Source organism: Diadema antillarum, unplaced genomic scaffold (genome assembly GCF_040938485.1).
Source record: "Diadema antillarum isolate AM-2024a unplaced genomic scaffold, OU_Dant_1.0 scf00000146, whole genome shotgun sequence".
In the NCBI taxonomy this organism is placed as follows: Eukaryota; Metazoa; Echinodermata; class Echinoidea; order Diadematoida; family Diadematidae; genus Diadema; species Diadema antillarum.
Genome location: NW_027271035.1, coordinates 1,360,552 through 1,376,967, shown reverse-complemented (window position 1 = coordinate 1,376,967; position 16,416 = coordinate 1,360,552). Strand labels below are relative to the sequence as shown.

The following is a 16,416-nucleotide window of genomic DNA, read 5'->3' as shown; positions in this document are numbered from 1 at the left end:
AATGTGTCTGTCATTTACACTGATGTCAATGGACTATGATGATGTCTTATCTAACATATCTCTTTGCTACATAATCTTGCTACATAATCCAACCTGCACTGCCTGTGATGACACGTTATTCTACAATACAATACAATACAATATTAGTATCTCTATAGCGCTCTTACAAATAGTACATATGTATCACAGCGCTTCACAAATCCATCTTTCACTCGGGAGGTAGGAGAAAAGAAAGATAGAAAAAAATGCAACAAACAAGGAGAGAAAAAAAAAATTCTGCCCTTCTTTGGCAAAAGGAAACAAGTGTCAAAAGTGACATTTCTCGTAAAAGAGCAAAATGTGTCTGTCATTTACACTGATGTCAATGGACTATGATGATGTCTTATCTAACATATCTCTTAAAAGGATGAGTGTTTCTACATGAAATTTGGCCTGGAAGAAGAGCTCATTATGTGAATTATGAAAACATCAATAACTCAAATTTGGATAGTACATGTCACTTGCTTCCTTTTTCTAAAGTAGGGCAGTATTCATTAGCATACCATCTGGGATTGACTCATGAATACATGAATAATTCATACATCAATTGTGTTGGGAAGTGACAAACACCCCCCCCACTGGTTGAGGTAAGGGATTCATGTTTTGAACATTTCTAAGTGAGATAATGAGAAACCTCTTATGAAATTTGAAAGAGCATGTAATTTTAAGAAGGATTCAACGTTTATTTGATGGAAAATGGTTTTGAAATGGCTGAGATATCCAAAAAAGTGATAATAATAAAAGGGGACGGGCTACAACTTGATTAGGATCTCTTTGTTTCACCTTGTTTTTGGATATCTCAGCCATTTCAAAACCGATTTTCATCAAATAAACTTTTGATACCCTTTAGAATTGCATGCTCTTTGACATCTCATAGAGTGGTTTCTGAATATCTCGCAAAACGTTAAAAGCTAAATTCTCACCTCGACCAGAACTGTACACACCCTTTAATTCTGAACTGACATCTGTTTTTGGGGTCAATAATCATCCCAAAAAGTCAACAGAAAAACACATACATCTATCAATTCGTTAAATGATACTGATAACTCCTATCAATGTTTGCCTAGTTTTTTGCCTCTTCAGCTGTTTATTCATTTATCTCTCTCTGTCTTTCTCTATCTATCACTCAAGATGGACGTGAAGAAGCTGGGAGAAGAGATTTCCAAGGGCAAAGTCAGGGAGCAGCGCTCGAAGGAGGTGGAGCTGGACCTGCAGAAGCTGCGCACCACCTGGGCGTCGCCCGAGGTCCACCAACAGATGAAGGGCATGTATGAGCAGGCGTGTCGGCAGAAACAGGAACTAGAGGTGAGAACGGGGAGGGGAGGATTTCTGTGGAATGTTTTGCTGATGGAGGGAGATGTGCTGTGTTGGCTGAAAGGATGAGCACTGTATGTCTTTAGGCGCGGTCAGACTGGCAAAAGATCGAGAAGTTCAAGATCGCGAAGTTTGGGCCATTCATATGCGCGCAAAAAGAGTGCGCCGTCCGATGGCTAGTGATTGTGACGTAACAATGCACATCTGTACATGACAATGGTCTCGCGCTTCGGAGACACCGCCCGCAAACAGATCGAGAAGTTTCGCGAGAAGTTTCGCGGGAAGTTTGCGGTCACACTGGCAAAACTTCGAGATCTTAAAGATCGGGATGTTAAACTTCTTGATCTTTTGCCAGTCTGACCGCGCCTTTTGTGTAACTAATCGGAAAGCCAAAGAGAAGTTTTACTGAAGGAAAAAAAAAGAAGAAAGCAAACAATGAGCTCTGTATGTGTTTTAATGTAACTAATCATTATGCAAGAGGTAGTTTTACATAGAAAAAGAAAAACAACAAGCAAAAACAAAACAAAAAACAACAACAACAACAAAAACAAAAAACACAGCCAATTGACTTGAGCTCTTTTGAAGGGGTTGTGATACTGGTAAGATATATGCTCAGAGTTTGGACCAGACACAATAGAAAGCTAACATGTCTTTTTTAAAACTAGATAAAAGAAAAACCAAAATCTCACCAGTCTCCTTTTACTTATATATTTGCAGTTACTTTGTTTTACAGTGTACATCATGCACAGCACATAATCATTCCGTTTCAATTTAGTTAGTCAACACCGTCAGGACTATTGGAACCTGCAAGTTGAGACCGTTTGCTGACACAAAAAACTCTGAAACTCAAATCATCTTTTAAGTCTTTTGAGTGGTGGTGAAACCAAATACCAGGCTTTCAAGTGGCCCTACTTTTCCTACTTTTTCCTACTTTTTTTACTGCTGTCCCTACTTTTCCTACTTTTTTGCTCAAAATCCTGCTTTTTCCTACTTTTTCCTACTTTTTTGGTGAAAAACCCCACAAAAAAATTAAATGTGCAAGGCTACTTGAATAATTTATGTTCAGAAATGATGAGTAGACTCTAGTTGCAGATTCTTACTGGTGGGGAGAGCCTCTTCAGCATGAAAGAGGGATATCACACACCAATCAACTACAAGACTGCTGCCAGCCTCAGCTTTTGCTCCTGTGCAGATGTGATTGATCCCACTGATATTGCAGCCTAGGACTTGGAGCAGTGCTCAACCAGCTCTCATCATCGCTCAAAATTACCAGGCTCTCCCAGGAGCAAAAGTGAGGCTGAGGTAGCAGGGTTGTTAGTACAAATTAAGATTTACATGTAACATCAAGAGTTCTGATGAGTATCAACGAAAACTACTCCAAAAAGCCTGCACATGTCCTGACTTATTCCTACTTTTTTTTTCTTTAATGCCCTAGTTTTTCCCTCTTATGTCCTACTTTTTCCTACTTTTTTAGAGATTTTGTTCCTACTTTATTCCTACTTTTTTACATTATCCCGCTTGAAAGCCTGCAAATACTCATGATTCTTCTTGTTGTGATTGTGTTGTTTTTTGTATTTTTTTTGTTCTTGACAGTAGCTTTTCAAAATTTAAGTGTGTCCATGACAAGAATGTTAATAAACATCAAATTGTACTCTGGTATTTACTACAACTTCTTTGTGGTATTTACTCTTAGGGGAGATGAGTCATATATTTTAATTTTCCCAAATGTACCACATGCTCAAATTCTGCTCAGGACTCATCAAGAATGTGATATACAGTTCAATACAGATAAAGCAAGAGCTACAAAGACCTCAATTCCAATGATAGCTGCGCATCCTCATGCCCCTTGTAAAATTTCAACAACAGTGAACCATATTGCTGCAAATTGTGCACTGACAGGGAAATCTGACCCAGCTCCAGCAGCGCATCTCGGAGCGCGAGACTGAGCTGCACAAGCTGCACATGACCTGGGTCTCTCCGGAGACACACCAGAGGCTCAAGGATCTCCTCGAGGAAACCTGTCAAGAGACGCAGACTAATGAGGTACTTTGATTGATGAATCATAGTGATGGCCATAGTGATGAAGCATAGATTGGGCTATGTTGAGCATTATATCTCAGCTTTTGCCGCAGTAACTGCACTGAAGGCAGCTTGGGCCAGGTGCAAACCTGTTGATGGAATGGGCCCAAGAATTGGTCTAGCGTCACCAAAAAAAAAAAAGAAAGAAAGAAAGTGTACTAAACTCCTCAGTACAATACTCTGAAACCAGAAATTTGTTTGTGCATTTTAATGTTACAAACTGTGCAAGAGCGAAAATTTGCAAAAACAGAGTGCACATTAAAGGTCTTGTCCACACTATATGCATTAAAATGCCAGTGGCAATTCGCAAAAATTTCATGCCGTGAAAAAGGCTGCTGACTCGTATTTGCACAAAATCCATGCTGTGAAAATTCCTTGCCTGACAGTAGCTCCAGTGTGATGTGGTAACTCAAATTGGATCCCATTTATTTCTCCTGAATTATTTCCAATTTTTCTCATTAGAAAACTCTGATAGAGAGCCAGCAGTGTGTGCGCAAGCTGGAGCAGGAGCTAGAAGGGCTGCGGATGACGTGGGTGTGTCCCGAGACCCACAACCAGAAGATGAAGGACAAAATTGAAGAGATGACTCAGGCGAGGGATACGAGCGAGGTGAGAATTTCCACCTTCTCTAAGCTTTGTCTCTCAAATGAACATTCAACCAACAGGATCACTTTCTGCCCCGTGTTTTTCCTAGGCTCTCTATCTGTCAAACCCTGAGTAGATTTAGTTTTTCATGGTGTATATCATTGAATATAAGAGAGAAAGAGATAAATTATAGTTCTAGTGTTGCATGGGGCATCAACCTAATCAGAAAGTTGATTTTGTGAAGGTACAGCTTTTGAAATCAGCCAGCTTGGTTGTGTGACTGTTATGTCACCCGGGAAGTAATTCCAATCTAAATAAAAAATGTCTGAAAAATGTTGCTGATTTCCTGATTGAAATATTTAATACCATTCAATTATGATAATGAGACAGTTCATTATCATTTGCCTTACTGAAGGCTGCTAGTGCCAGGTATGCATAGCTCATGGTGAAGCCTTCATTCAAGTACACTTTGCTGTGTTCTTTCAAACAGAATACTGTAAAACCAGAGATTTTCACATGCATTTTAATTTGCCAATTTTGCGAGAGCCAAGAGTCGCAAAAATTAAATGCACATGAAAGTTCTTGTCCACACTATACGCATTCAATGCCAGTGGTAATTTGCGTAAATTTCATGCCACAAAAGTTTCCTGCTTTGTAGTAAGCATTCTCTGAGGAAGGAATAGTGATTTGTTCTTGTCATTGTGTTCAATTAAACATCAATTTGTGGCTGTGATCATATCCAGGCGAACATCAAGAAACAGCGAGACATTGCCAAGGGAGAAGCAGAGGAGCTCAGGAGAGAGAGAGATGAAGCCAAGCAATCCCTTGCCATAAAGGAGGACCAGCTCCAGCGGGCGAGGTCAACCATCCGAGATCTTGAGGAGGAGAAGTCCGTCTTCCACCAGACACTCAGTGCGGACAAAGAGGAAGTGAAGAAGACCCTGTGCGAAAGGGAAGCACAACTGAAAAGTGCAAGGGCCAGCAATGAAGACCTCCATGAAGAGATGCTTCAGCAAGAGACCAAAATCCAGGCTCTGAGCAAAGAGAAGGAGGGAGCAGAGAATACGCTCTGCGAGCAGGAGATGCAACTGAAGCTGGCGAGAACCGGCTTCGAGGATCTGCAAACCAAGATGCTTGAACAGGAAACCAAGATTCAGGCCTTGACGGCAGGCAAAGAAGAGGCACAGAAGACATCTTGTGATCTGGAGGCGCAGCTGAAGCAGCTTAAGATCAGCTTTGAAGATCTGCAAAATCTGAAACTCCAACAGGAAATGATGATCCAGAAAATGAAAGCAGACAGAGAAGACGCAGGGAAGGCACTCTGTGAGCAGGAGGCACAACTGAAGCAGGCAAAGACGAACGTCGAACACCTACAACAGGAGAGACTCCAGCAAGAAACCAAGGTCCAGGTGCTGTATGCGGACAAGGAAGAGGCAACGAAGACCCTCTGCGAGCGGGAGGCGCAGTTGAAGCAGGCAAAGTCCACCATAAGAGATCTGCAGAATGAGACCCTGGAGCAAGAAGCCAAGATCCAGGCACTGAAAACCGACAAGGAGGATGTGAGGAGGACTCTTCAAGAGTGGAAGGCACAGTTGAAGCAGGCAGAGACCAGCATCAAAGACTTGCAGGAGGAAAAGCTCCGTCTCCAGCAGCGGCTTGAAGAGAGCAGGGAGGCCAACATGGAAGGTCTGGACAAGGAGCAACGACACATCGGCAGACTGGAAGCGGAGATCAAGAAACTGGACGCTGACCGAGACGATGCGAGAAGGACCCTGAACGAGAGGGAAGGGCAGCTGTGTCAAGCGACGGTCAGACTGGAGGATCTGACGAGAGAGCGGGAGGAAATTCTTCGGATTAAGCAGGACAGTCAGACCAACCTCCAAGGGGTCCAACAGGCCCTAGAGAACCTACAGAGGGAGAATGCTGGCCTGAAGCAGGGTCTGGCCAACAAGAGTGAGCTGCTTGCCATCAGGGACGAGAACAAGAAGCTTTACGAAGAAAAGATCTCCATGCTGCAGGAAAAACTAGCCCAAGGTAAGGCTTTTCAAGCACTTTGCTGTGCCACACATTTATAGCACAGACTTTGAATTTCTTTGCTTCCCTAGAGTTAAACCACAAGCAAACAACCCAGTACAGTTAATCTGCGTAATCAACTTCCTGTAGTTAAGAAGTTGCATTTTTTTTTCTCGGACATGAAGTTGTTTCTCTTGAAAAAGCATCAGAGTTTTAGTACAAATGCATTCAAATTCTCTGCACCTGTTGCATATGCAATTGGTAAAGTTGTAAGTGCTCCTGAATCTCTGTTTCTCACTGAAAGTTGTTAAAGTAATTGTATATTTTTGGTCGAGACCTAATGTCAGGTTTGTATCATGTTTTGGTGAGTTAATGAAAAACCTCTTATGAAATATGAAAGAGAATGTAATTTCAAGAAGGATTTAATGTTTACTTGATGAAAATTGGTCTTGAAATGGCTGAGGTATAAAAAAGCGATCCTAATAAAATTGACAGACCACAACTGTTATTAGGACTCTTTGTTTTACCTTGTTTTTAGATATCTCAGTCATTTCAAAACCAATTTTCATCAAATAAACTTTTGATTCCCCTTAGAATTGCATGCTCTTTAACATTTCATAGAGTGGCTTCTAAATATCTTGCAAAATGTTACAAGCTGAATCCTCACCTCAACCAGTACTATACAGTTCCTTTCACTGTAAAACTTTTCATTTTACATCATGATGAATTGTCTTGTCTGCTGAGAGAACTTAGAAAGACAAGCATATGAGAGAGATCGCAGAACTGTATTGTTACGTTAAAATAAAAAATATTGCTTTCTCTAAATGCATTGCATGCACTATTCATATGCCCGCAAACCATGTTTTGTTGTAGAGCATTTATAACATATCAGGACTTGGGAAATGTTAATTTTTGTTTAAGATTATCAGTTGTTATTTACAGTACATGCTTGTCATTTTCTTGCATGAGAAAGTTGACCAGTGGTTTCCATAACGTTTCCCTGACTTTCAACTGAAAAAAGATATTTGCATTTGTTCTGACTGCATTGTGCTACAGGTGACTCCAACGAGCTGGCAAGACAGAACCGTGTGTCCGCTCTGGAGGTGGAGGTCCTGGAACTAAGGAACAAATACCAGGGGGTGTGTCAGGCCAAGGAGAAGCAGGAGGTAAGTCCTGTCTTGTGGGCACGTCCTTGGAGGCAAGACACGCCTACACTGTGATCACTGTACGTCAGTGTTTACATTGCCCAGAAAGTCCCTGTTGTGCAGTCCTGGGGGTTTTATAGCTATGCTGGTCCTGAATTTGTTATCACGTCTTTATGCAATTCAAGCTTTTTTTTTATTTCTAAAATCATCATTTCGAAGTTATCAGTGTACACCAATCATTGCATGGTGTCTCACATCAAGGCTTTTTTGTTGTTTTTGTTTTTGTTTTTGTATTTTCCTGTAAGAGAAGCATGGTACAATCTTTAGGTCATTGCCTCAGGGGGACCTCAGATATCATTTTCAGCTTATGGAAAATGCTGGTTTAGGAGTGATGGCATATTCTGTGGGAGCACTGCTAGTTATTCTGTCATTCTGTCAGATTTTTGAACACTGTAAGAGTTATAAGGTAAAACAGAGACTTTGATATTGTGTTAAGAAAAAAAATCTTTTGTACACACAGGCACTAGATATTAGGGAAGGAGTGAATTGCGTCTTAGCACATGAAAAGCGATGCTGTTACAAGGCAACTAGCTCATAGATTCCTGTGAACATTTAGATAACTCACTTCTTCAATGACTTAGTTATTTGCACTGAGAAGACAGCTAGCCTCTAACTATTGCCTCACATAGCAATTAAATGATATAGCAATTGATTGCATGTCGAAATCAGATGAATTTGAACTTTTGTAGACATCACCATTTCAACTGATGATCAATATTATCGTTGTCATCATCGCCAAGATGGTATTCAAGGCAGAACTGGAGCAGATGAAGCAACTGACCCTAGAGAAACAGTTCATCACGCCCCCTAGGCAGACCGGTGAGGATAGCGCCATGGTCACTCCCCTACCCCCGTCCCAGCCCGACCTCAACACCACGCGTGACCTAGCGGTCGCCGACCACAGCATGGACAGCTTGGACGGACTCGGTGTCAGTCCCGATGACAACAAGGACGACAGTGACCTCCGCATGGACGACCTTGAGACGGATGGACTTCAGGCTCCTCCGCCCATCCGGACTGAGTCCAGGGCCAGCTTGGCCTCGGTCGCCTCCAACAGGAGTACTGTGTCAACCAGAAGTGAGTGCTGGCAACATAACTGTTTACAGTGAAGAGTTCTGTGACCAAGAACTTTGTTGATCAAAATTATAGTCCATAAGCCCACTTTAGAGGTTTGGATTTTTTTTTTCTTAGATACCTTTACAACAGCCTGAAAACATTTTATTTTTTACCGTGGCGCAATCTGCAAACAATAGCATCATCTTTGTGGAGTTGGTCCAAGATCACATATATATTTTCTTTTTCTGTTGTTCCATAGTCTATTTTTCATTTTCATTTTTTTTGATTAATTTTGTCAAAATCTGTCCAATTTTCCCCCTTTAATACTTACCACAGAAAGACAAGTATACAAACATATATATGCAAAAACATAACCTCTTTGGCAAGGGTCCTAAAAAAGAGAGAAAAGAAAAGAAGTACTGATGCTCTGATGCATGGAAATTGTTAGAAATGTTTTCAGATTACATGGTGCAGGATCTTTGTGTTATTCTTTCAGTGTATTCTGTGATCAATATTTTGCATCTCTGCAATTATGTTGATATGTTAATTATGTGATAAAGTGTTGCTATATCTTTGCCTGGTCCTTTACATCTTCAACAATTGTGAGGGTACCTCGGAAAATGTATGGAGTTTACCATCAATCTATTGTTGTCCATAACAGGTCGCACCAGGATTGAAATCACACTGTCGGCGAAGCGCAGCGTGTCGAGGAACTCTTCCCGCAGTGGATCTCAGTTTGACGACATCAGCGGCATCCTGAGCCAAAACTCCTTGGGTGGAAGTGTGAATAGCCTTGGGGCCGACTGGCCTGACAACTTTGCAAGGACCCTGGATGACCTTGGGGCCAGCGGTCACTCAAAGTTTGCCACTTCTAATCGCAGAGACACGCTGGACACCCACAGAACTACAGGTCAGGTCCAAGACCTTGTATAATCTGAGAGTCACAGTTAAAGATATTTGATAAATCATGATCTTCCATTAAGCAGCATAAAGCATACAATTACTCATCTTATCAAATGAGGCAGATTTTCCATCCCGTTGTATCATGATTGTGACAAATAGGACATTCAATAAAGTTGTTCAAAAGTTTACTGAGCGGAGGCTTGTGCACTGTGAATTGAAGGATAGTTCCATGCATTCAGAGAAAGAGTGGAGATTATAATAGTCTAAGTATAGAGAAATAAGCTGGAAGAAACATTTGGTTCACTTTTGTTATGATGCCAGATTTCAGTGTATATGTAAAATGAGAAAAGGGCCATGCCTGAAGTGTAATCTTGCAAGTCAAAGGGGAATGTTGCCATGAAATTTGTCAACTCTCTGAATATTCATTGAGAAGTCTTTGAATTCAATTATTTCCTCTCTGTAACATGCTAGATTAAAAAAAGATTAAAAAATGGATCCGTAGAACTAAGCATGCATTGTATTTATTCAAATCCAAATCTTTCCTTGCCCTGCCAGGTCCAAGTGGTTTCTTCCTGGTTGGCCGTTGTGAGGAAGAACCGGATCATGTCGACTGGGACGACCGTCTCTCGGAGTTGCAACGGCGGAACACCCTCTGTAGACCCCATCTTCAGACCTCTTACCCAGTGGAAACCCAGACCAGACTTCCACAGGTACCACTTTTTCTTGTCACATTCTGATGGTGCAAGCCTTTGGGGAAAACCTCTTGGCCTTTGGGGAAACATCTCTCTATGAACATAACCTTAGTAAAACAAACCATGCCATAGTAGATGAGGTTGTGTGTGAGGTAAGGTGTTGCAGTATGGTTGGGGTTAGGGCCAAGGGTTAGGCAATGCTGCACACAGGCACTGGTCCGATGGTCCCTGACCAATAAAAATCACAGTAGGACCAGTATCTTTTTCAGGAATGGACCAGTAAAAAATGGAAAAACTGGGCACCTACTGGTGTCACAGACAGAAAAACTGGGCACCTACTGGTGTCACAGACAGGTCGGACCAGTAGGAAAAATGGGTTAGTGTGCAGCCCTGGGTTAGGATTAGGATTAGAACTAGAGTTATTGTGAAGAGTAAGATAAGGGTTGGGATTATAATATGTTTGAAGAAGAATTATGGTGTGGAGTAAAGTCATGGTTAGAATGAGGATTAGATTATGTTTTATGATGAGGATTAGGGTCAGGGTTATAGGATGAGGATTAGGGTCAAGGTTAGGGTGAGGGTTAAACAATGCTTCCCTGCCCCCCCCCCCCCCCCCCCCCCCACACACACACACACACACACATACTAGTGTTGTAAGTCACCAACTGAATGCTACTTTCACCAGAGCCTAGCCATATTCCTTGATTTGCAGGAGGTCAGTGAGACAGACCTGAGGATCGGCATGGACACACGTCGCACCAGTATGAGGCTGTCAGGGAGGATCACTCCAATCTCTGAGGCCACCTCCAGCAGACCGAGCTCACGCAAGAGGAAGAGTGATGAGTTCAAGGAGGAACAGCCTGTCACCAAGGTGAGGAGATAGTCTCACAGACGTGTACATAAATATATTTGGATGAGTTAATCACATCAAAGACAATGAGATCATATATCAAGTGTCACATCTTCACATTTCTGGCTAAGCATAGATTTACGTGTGATGAAATTGTAATGTGGTAAGATTTATTCTGTTGTTTGAAATGATTACAAAACAAACTGTAACAAATTCATTAGAGGAGTGTCTAGGACTTTGGGCTAGGTGTGGCCGGATGAAATGTGAGAAAGGAGGAAATTCTTGTGAATAATTGCTGCATGTGTTTCTAAATGTCTCCCCCCCCCCCCTCTTTTTTAGGTGTATTGATGCTAACAGAAATATGTGTTCATGTTTGTTCCAGCTTCTCAGCTTGCTCTGGCAAAGTAATGTATATTTCACAATGGTTATGTGCTGATGAAATCTTGTGCCTGTCTCTCCTCCTCCCTCAAACCCCAGCAACTGAGGAGCTCCACCTCCTGCCAAGCTATGCCCCCGCCCCCAGCTCCAGGTGGCAAGGGAGTCATGACCCGGAGGGCCATCTCTCACTCTTGCATCTCCACTGACCAAGCCGCGGCGACCTCTGCCTCTGGGGGGCACGGGTTCACGAGGACCGCCTCCATCCAGTCGGCCATGGGTCAGCGGTCAAACGTCCTCAAGCCGACCACCAAGTGCAATAGCCAGACCAGCCTGGCGGGGACCAGGAGCAGCCCACGCCTGTCCGGGAGGAAGTCTTTGGCCAGCCTGGCATCGCAGTCTGGCAGCCGGACTAGCCTGGCCAGCCACTCCAGCAGAGCGAGCCTGGCGGGGAGCACGTCGAGTCTGGCGAAGCAGACTAGCCGCGGTGGCGGTGGTGGCAGTGGTGGTGGTCCACACAGCAGACCAGGGTCTAGGAGTGAGACTGCCGATCCAGGCCGTGCCTCCTTGAGGACCAGCAAGTCCAGCCTGGTGAGCAGGTCACCAGAAGGGAGCTCCAGCTCCTCCAGTCTGCATTCCAAGAGGTCGAAGGTCACTGAGAAGAAGGCCAAGAAGAAGGAACCAGTCTTTCCAGAGATACAAGTATGTGTTGTCACTTTATCTTGTTTATGTCATTTTTATGTGTTCATATTGAAGTGACTTCTTGATTAAACATCAATATTTCAATCTAGAGGAGTTATATAATATGTTAACATCCCTGGAACTACTGGCTTTCTGTGTATGAACAGATTTTTGGATGTTTATAACAGCTCGACTACTGATACCCGCACTTCTTACTCTTTACTTTTACACTTTAACAACTTTATACTTATCAAAATAAACTGCCTAAATACTGTGCTTGAACTTGTCAATATCATCTGATTGTGACTCCATTCTACTGTTTAGATGCTCTAGTGCTTCTTAAAAACAATCATTTGTTCAAAATACAATCAATAACTAAGTTATAATTGATATTGCTTTTACAAAGCGAAAAGAAAGAAAGGGATTATAACTTGTAAGCCAATCACTGAATCATTGTGTTTCAAACTGTCTTATTCTCACCTGGAGCCAACATAAGACTGCATTCAGACGTGTGATCAGTTTCAGATTTTATCTTGACACATCCACCTTCAGCTGGCGCTGGCTTGTAATCACCAGTTTCAGAAAAGATTTTATCTGCCATGTGTAACAGGACACAGCTATTGAATTCTTGGAAATCTGTTGTTTTGCCCCTTTCTCTTCATCCCCCTCACCCACCCCCCAGGAGCCAGCCTCCAGAAGACAGAGCATTGCGTACAGCGTCGGCTTCTCTCCCAAGGTGCTGTCCAGGAGGCGCAGGTCCATGCGGATGTCCCTGGCTAAGAAGTCCAGTGCCAAGGGCAGTCCCGGCCTGACTCAGGTCAAGACCAAAGTGGAGAAGACTCCCTCAAAGATGGTAGGTCCTACCCAGCGAGGTCTACGATGGTGTTAAAGTACAGGCAACTCCTGTTATAATGGAGTCCACAGGCAGTTTTCTTTTATTACATCGAAATTTTGTTATAAAGCTGAATAAGTAAAGATATATAAGAATTTTCATTTTGTTGAATTTCATTATAACTGTGTTTGTTGAATATAACAGGAGCGCACTGTATTTACATGTTGTTGTTTTTGTTTTTTCATTTTGAGTATCACATCTACATATTCTATGAATTGGAAAGTGCCAAAAGTATTGTTCATGATCTTCGTTGTGAATGTGAAGAAGAAAAAAAAAATGTAGCAATCTGCTTGAATTACATAGGTTCAAAAGTGTTCTCAGCTTCCTTTTAAAAATCTGTTATGCTAACTCTAATTCATACTCCTTTTCCCCTCTTTCTCACAGAAATCCATGGCTAGGTTCTTTGGCAAGTGAGCAGAGGATGATATGGCTGGGTTGAATGACTGTGACTCTGCTACTGACAGGACAGTTCATGAAGTTGCGGCTTTGTGGCTTTATGAATGCATCACTGTGGGTGAAGATATTGTGTATTCTACAAAGGTATTCTACACTAATGGAGATTCTCAGTAGTGTTAAGTAAGAAAGGGTGGTGTATCTAAGTGTTCTGTATGGCACAAATCATGGACTTCTTTCTATTGCTCATCTATTGACTTTTATGGATGGCAAACACATCAAGGTTGTAGCATGGTAGCCTTGGAAGGCAAACTGCAGCATTATGCTAAATTTTCAATCATTTTTTGATTGTTCATGTACCATCATGAGTATAATCATGTCCTGCCCGTGTCACCCCCATAAAGACACACACTAAAAAGTGGAATGCAGTGGTTGTAGTGATAGCACTTTTAAAACTGAAAATGCTGATAGTGGAGTGTGGATTAAATAGTTTGCCTGTTTGCAAATGATCTCTTTCTAGAGCTTGTATTTACAATTGTATTACAAAAGTTTTGATTATTTTTTCAGATCTATCATCTACATAAGTTTACAGGTACTTTTGATTGTAATAAATGCTAAGGAGCTGAATGCGATGTCTGTATATATGAAATGATCTATCAGTGTATAACTAGTATACTATGCAAAATCGATGCTCAAGTTCTGACATTTCTTATACTATTACTAGGCATTTAGAACTTGCAAGGACTGTCAATTGCAATGATCCCTGACATGGTTTGTGCTGTGAAATCATCACCCCCTCCCAAAAAAGCAAAAACACACCAGCATTTGTATTAGGGAAGTTTGTAACAACAGCATCCTTTCATATTCGACAATATTCTCTAGTTAGTGCATGATGCACTGGTGCCCAAAGAAATATGTGGAGAAATGGAAGAGATAATGTTGCTCTAAATGCAGATTGTGTATGGCTAAAATATTTAAGTAGTGGAGGTCACTTGTGCATGTTTAGTATGTATTCAACACTGTAAAATGCAACCAACCAAGGTTCCACGTTACCCTACAGGACATTTCTGACTGATAGTTTACGATTTTTTCCTCTTAAAAAAACCTGTGTGTGATCACTCTATGTGAGATGTTCATATGGGGTCAGAATGCTTTCATGTCCACTTTACCACAGCAGAACTGAATACTTCTACAAGAGACATTAATATACTATAGTTTTATTTTTTAACCTTTTGTTCCTTTGGAATGGTATTACTGATTTTGTAACCCCTTGCTCTATATTATCATGAGTTGCAACTCATTAACTAATCAGTTGCTAGATGTGTAATGAAGAAATGTCATATGAACTGCAGCTATTTTGATAAAGGTTCTTAGGCGTATGATGTGAAAAAGATATTTTGGTCACCCCAAATATTTAGTGGACCAAGAAGCTTCAAGTACTGGAAAATACTGTTAATGTGGGCAAGAAACTGCACAGTAAGATGGTCCACCGAAGCCTTGCTTTTAATTTGCCTGTAAAGCAGAAGCGAATTAAACATACGAAAGAAAAAGCCCTGAGAAGGATTTTGTGTTAGTCCGTGGTACCCATAGTTAGGCGCATTCAACTTCTTGATGAAGCTCATAACTGGTAGAATTCATCATCATCAAGGTGTATAACGTGTGTATATTTGTAAATATTGTAAACTGCACATCACTTCTATAGCCTGTTGTACATATCAGAAGCCTATCAATAGCTGTATTATCTAAGTGAGAAGCATGTTGTTTTCCTTTGCCTAAAGCTGTGATTGAACTAAGAGAGACGGAAAAAAACTGTAATTTCCTGTTTGGGCATTGCGTACCATCATTATATTTGACAATCTGCATCTTATTCTGTAATATCCTCTCTCTCCTTTCCTGCTTCATTCATGTGTATATTTCCATCAGTAATTGTGACAATAATGGTGTTAAATTCTGTAGGTGGGTGGCCATCCTCATGATTTAGTGAAAGTTTGTGGTCATAGAACCAATTTCCATGCCCTCTGTTTCAAATACATGTATTGCATAACCTTTTTTGAAGCTTTACCTGTACAATTTCCGCATATTGTTGTGTGTGCAATGGTACACGGGATTCTTGTAAGTATATTGTAGTTATTTCAATTCTTAACAAGCACTCTGTAACATACAAATAGCCGATCTATTAATAAGTCTCCAAAGACATGTAGAGAGCACTGCATACTTCTTCCTTGGCTTACTGTCTTTCTGTCTAAAATTTGATTCATAATGCTGGTAGAAATCACATTCTTGTCAAACAGTACAGCATCATATAGTCGCAATATCAGTCTGGCATTTCTCATATATAAGTGTATTCTGGGAGGCCAACAATATCATCTATACACCTGTAAATATGCTAATGCTCATATCTAGAAGATTGTGCATATAGTAGCAGTTTTGTTGCAACTCAAAACAACTACATGTATTCACTACAAAAGCACTGTATACACTATCTTGAGAAGGAATTGGAACAATTTAAAACATTTAAAGCAGAAATATTTAGTGCATGGAAATACAAACTCGTAATGTGTATACAGGGGAAACTCGGTATAACGAACACTGCTATAACGAGATATCGGTTATAACGAGGAAATTTTCTCGGTCCCAAATTTCCTTCCACACAAGTCTATGTAAAATGCTACTCTTATAGCGAGATCGGCTATAACGAAATAACTGCTATAACGAGATAAATTTTGTGACTTCCAAACAAAGAAAAACATAGTAAATCAAACCTGCTATAGCGAGGTAAAGCAAAATGCCTTCAGTAAAGCTTTCCTTCGCCTGTGCTATCATCTTCCGAGATTGTAAAGCTTGATGCGCCAAAAACTGTCTTGTACACACATAATCATTTTCTTCAGTGCACTCCAGCTAGCACTGCATGTTGTACGTGTGAAGTGTGTGTGTGCACGCACACTGATACATGCAGAAAATGTGGTGGGACGGACGGCCATATGTATACATGACATCATGACGTTTAGCAGGTGTGAGGCAATCGGATGCTGTGATTAGCCTTCTACTTTAGGGAATTCCCCGTCTTCACACACACGCAGTCATAATGTACATACAGAATGTGTCACATACACACACAGCATTGTGCAGACCATATTCAAGCTTTCCACACAACACACACCCATACGATAACCACATACCAATCCACAGACGATCTTGATACAATCGCAAGCTATATAAATTTACAAATTCAAACATCTACAATTAATAAGAAACACATTCTTGATATTGGATTTCCTTGGCGAAAAACATCTTCTTACCCATAAAGGTGAGTAATTCCCTCACACACAATATCAAGTT

General features: G+C 41.3%; 1 pseudogene; it reads left to right on the top strand.

Moving 5' to 3' along the window:
• Nucleotides 1-13,648, top strand: part of LOC139721628 (uncharacterized) — a 39,768-nt pseudogene extending 26,120 nt beyond the window's left edge.
• The last annotated feature ends 2,768 nt before the right edge of the window (nucleotides 13,649-16,416 follow it).